Raw genomic sequence first — 4994 nt, forward strand, 5'->3', positions numbered from 1 at the left:
ACATGCATGAATAGACAAGGTACTGGTAAGACTATGTAAACATGTAAAAATGTGCGTTAGAATGTCTACTTTTTTATATTTTTTTATCCCACGATTTTGTAACCCATTTTTCACCCCTGTGTCAATCATCTAATGTGATCCTGGGCTCTACACACCCTCCACCAACCTAGTCCCCATATATGGGGGACAAGGGGAGAGCAACCTAGTCCCCATATATGGGGGACAAGGGGAGACCAACCTAGTCCCCATATATGGGGGACAAGGGGAGACCAACCTAGTCCCCATATATGGGGGACAAGGGGAGACCAACCTAGTCCCCATATATGAGGGACAAGGGGAGACCAACCTATTCCCCATATATGGGGGACAAGGGGAGACCAACCTAGTCCCCATATATGGGGGACAAGGGGAGACCAACCTATTCCCCATATATGAGGGACAAGGGGAGACCAACCTATTCCCCATATATGGGGGACAAGGGGAGACCAACCTAGTCCCCATATATGGGGGACAAGGGGAGACCAACCTAGTCCCCATATATGGGGGACAAGGGGAGACCAACCTATTCCCCATATATGGGGGACAAGGGGAGACCAACCTAGTCCCCATATATGGGGGACAAGGGGAGACCAACCTAGTCCCCATATATGGGGGACAAGGGGAGCCCAGTAGAAAAAATAAATGAGATATGTCATAGGTATGTACGCCCAGTAGGAAAAAGAAAGTTATTTGGAAAATAAAACTTAAACCAGCCATAACGTTTTGTTGGTTGTCCTAGATAAACACTACACGGCGTAAATGCAGGCTCTTTTAACCCATTCTGACCTGAGATCAGATTCATACGAGGTTTCCACTGGACACACACTGGGTCTGATTAACCCATTCTGACCTGAGATCAGATTCATACGAGGTTTCCACTGGACACACACTGGGTCTGATTAACCCATTCTGACCTGAGATCAGATTCATACGAGGTTTCCACTGGACACACACTGGGTCTGATTAACCCATTCTGACCTGAGATCAGATTCATACGAGGTTTCCACTGGACACACACTGGGTCTGATTAACCCATTCTGACCTGAGATCAGATTCATACGAGGTTTCCACATGGACACACACTGGGTCTGATTAACCCATTCTGACCTGAGATCAGATTCATACGAGGTTTCCACATGGACACACACTGGGTCTGATTAAATGGCTTCCAACAATAGACTGTAAAAAAATATGGACAAAGCGTTCTCCGGGTCTGATATGGACGTAAAATGAAGCCAGTCAGTCCTTGAACTGTAAGTCGCCATCTTTCTAGATCCGTTTGGGCCAAGCTGGCCATTGGCTGGCCCAGACAACGAGGCGGGACTTCCCCCCTTCTTCTCCATTGGTTTTTATTTTGACTCGAGTGGGAGGGGGATCCCGATCATAGACTGTAACGGTAGCCACGCCCCTCAGAACATACGCGACTTTATGGTCATTTATTTTATAAATGGGACCATAATTTTCCAAAAAGAATATTATGACATGAGAAGTGAGACTTTAAACTAGTGATTGGAAGCAGAAAGTATTCATCCATCCATCCATCCATCTTCAACCGCTTATCCGTAGTCGGGTCGCGGGGGCAACAGCTCCACCAGAGAGCTCCAGACTTCCCTCTCCCGAGCAACATTAGTGACCTCCTCCTGGGGGATTCCGAGACGTTCCAAGGCCAGAGAGTCGATGTATTTCCTCCAACTGCGCCTTGGTCTGCCCCGGGGTCTCCTCCCAGTGGGACATGCGTCGAGGACCTCCCTAGGGAGGCGCCTGAGTGGCATCCTAACCAGATGCCCGAACCACCTCAGCTGGCTCCTTTCCAGGCGAAGGAGCAGCGGTTCTACTCCGAGTCTCTCTCGTGTGACTGAACTTCTCACCCTATCTCTAAGGGAGATGCCAGCCACCCGTCGAAGAAAACTCATTTCAGCCGCTTGTATTCGTGACCTTATTCTTTCGGTCATGACCCACACTTCATGACCATAGATGAGAGTAGGAACGAAGATTGCTCGGTAGACAGAGAGCTTTGCCTTCTGGCTCAACTCTCTTTTCGTCACAACAGTGCGGTACAGCGACTGCAATACCGCCCCTGCCGCTCCGATTCTCCGGCTGATCTCCTTCTCCGTTCTCCCCTCACTCGTGAACAAGACCCCGAGATACTTGAACTCCTTCACCTGGGGTAATGCCTCATTCCCTACCCGGACTGCACAATCCACCGGTTTCCTGCTGAGAACCATGGCCTCAGATTTGGAGACGCTGATCCTCATCCCAGCCGCCGTGCACTCGGCTGCGAAACGGTCCAGTGAGAGCTGAAGGTCTTGGACCGATGGTGCCATCAGGACCACATCATCTGCAAAAAGCAGTGATTCAACCCTTAGGTCACCGAGCCGAATACCCTCTCCGCCACGACTACGCCTCGATATCCTGTCCATGAAAATCACAAACAGGATAGGTGACAAAGCGCAGCCCTGGCGAAGGCCAACCCCCACCGGAAACGAATCCGACTTACTCCCAAGCACACGGACACAGCTCTCGCTTTGGGTGTAAAGAGATTGGATGGACCTCAATAATGTCCCCCTCACCCCATACTCCCGCAGCACCTCCCACAGGACATCCCGGGGGACCCGGTCATATGCCTTCTCCAAATCCACAAAACACATGTAGACCGGATATGCATACTCCCAGGCCTTCTCCAGGATTCCTGCAAGAGTATAGATCTGGTCAGTTGTTCCACGGCCAGGACGGAAACCACATTGCTCCTCCTGAACCTGAGGTTCGACTATCGGCCGGACCCTCCTTTCGAGCACCTTGGCGTAGACTTTCCCAGGGAGGCTGAGTAATGTGATACCTCTGTAGTTGGCACACACCCTCTGATCCCCCTTTTTAAACAGAGGAACCACCACCCCGGTCTGCCACTCCCTCGGCACTGCCCCAGACTTCCACGCAATGTTGCACAGGCGTATCAACCAAGACAGCCCCTCAAGACCCCTCAAGACCCAGTGCCTTCAGCATTTCTGGACGAATCTCATCAACCCCCGGAGCTTTGCCACTGTGGAGCTGCTTAACTACCTCAGTGACTTCCTTCCGCGAGATTTCCGACGATCCCCCATCATCCTCAGGCTCTGCTCCTGTCAGGGAGGGTGGGTCTGATGTTATTGGGTTTAGGAGTTCCTCAAAGTGTTCCTTCCAGCGCCCTACAACCTCCTCATTTGAAGTCAACAGAGTCCCATCCTTACCGTACACGGCTTGGATGGTTCCCCGCTTTCCCCTCCTGAGGTGTCGTACGGTCCTCCAGAACAACTCCAGAACAACAAGAAAGTATTCATGACCATGTTTATTAAGGTAATACAGTCTAGGTGAAGTTGGGCCCAAATACATGGACCTCTATGGGGCTATGGGTTCTTTTGGGCCCAATGACAGCGCCACAACAGGCCATTATATGAACTTTCAGGAAGTCCCGATTTCCTTAGTGGCTTCACAAAATATCTGTCTGACTGCCCCCCTGGTTAAATATCTGTCTGACTGCCCCCCTGCTTCCAACACAAAAACTAAACATTGTATCAACTCAGTTCTTTTTTTTCCCTTGAAGCAGATGAGTCAAGCGTTCTCTCTGAAGGTCTTTCGTTGTGGCACAGTCACAACAGAGAATTTTCATTCTGGTACATTATTGCACGGACCACCATAATACTACAAGTCCCACAATGCACTGCGAGTGCATTGTCACGTATCGAGGGCCCGCAATAAGCGCAAGCATGCGTCTTCTCTTCGCTATTGATCAGCAGTGAAAGTATATCACTTTGTGGTCAACATTCAGCTACACCCCTCTCCCCAAAAATGGCCCGTGTGTTGAAACACAGTCTGGCCCTCGACCAATTTCTTTATTTTGGCCCACTGTGTATTTGAGTTTGACACCCCTGCAATAAATCATTCAAAAACGCAGTTCTCCCACAGAGAATTCTAACAAATATATTGATTTGACTTGAGTCTTTCAAAAATAGAGCCTTTCTAAACAACAATATACGGTAAATGACATCATAAAACAAGACACTGATCGATGAGAAACCCGATCAATAAAGCCTGATCGATCAGGTGCTCGTTATCAATAAACGTTGTTAACGAGCTCCTTCTCTTGCTGTTTCTTTTCTATACCGTGAAGTTCAAGTTATGAATTTACATAAAAACATGGAAGAAGTTGAAGCTTTCTGCCTGGCGGCAACGAAATGTTTGTTTCTTGCGCGCGCGTTTGTGTGCGTATGCGTGGTGTGTGTGTGTGCGTGTGTGTGTGTGTGCGTGCGTGTTTGCTTTTGAGAGAGAGCACACATCTGCTGTTGCGCCGCTGGCACTGCCATCTGCCTGGCAAACGGAACACTGTGTGTGTGTGTGTGTGTGTGTGTGTGTGTGTGTGTGTGTGTGTGTGTGTGTGTGTGTGTGCGTGCTTTTGCGTGTGTGTGAAAGCAAGGAAAGCAGAAGACAGTGATAGCTGATGATGATGAGTGACATAGGAGCACACACACACACACACACACACACACACACACACACACACACACACACACACACACACACACACACACACACACACACACACACACACACACACACACAGGTAAAAGGGCAGTTGTTTTACAGACGGGTAAAAGGGGGAGGTTGTTTTACAGACGGGTAAAAGAGGGCAGTTGTTTTACAGACGGGTAAAAAGGGGGCAGTTGTTTTACAGACGGGGTAAAAGGGCAGTTGTTTTACAGACGGGTAAAAGGGCAGTTGTTTTACAGACAGGTAAAAGGGGGCAGTTGTTTTACAGACGGGTAAAAGGACAGTTGTTTTACAGACGGGTAAAAGGGGGCAGTTGTTTTACAGACGGGTAAAAGGGGCAGTTGTTTTACAGACGGGGTAAAAGGGCAGTTGTTTTACAGACGGGTAAAAGGGCAGTTGTTTTACAGACGGGTAAAAGGGGGCAGTTGTTTTAC

Source organism: Protomyctophum parallelum (assembly GCF_964188405.1).
Source record: "Protomyctophum parallelum genome assembly, chromosome: 9".
In the NCBI taxonomy this organism is placed as follows: Eukaryota; Metazoa; Chordata; class Actinopteri; order Myctophiformes; family Myctophidae; genus Protomyctophum; species Protomyctophum parallelum.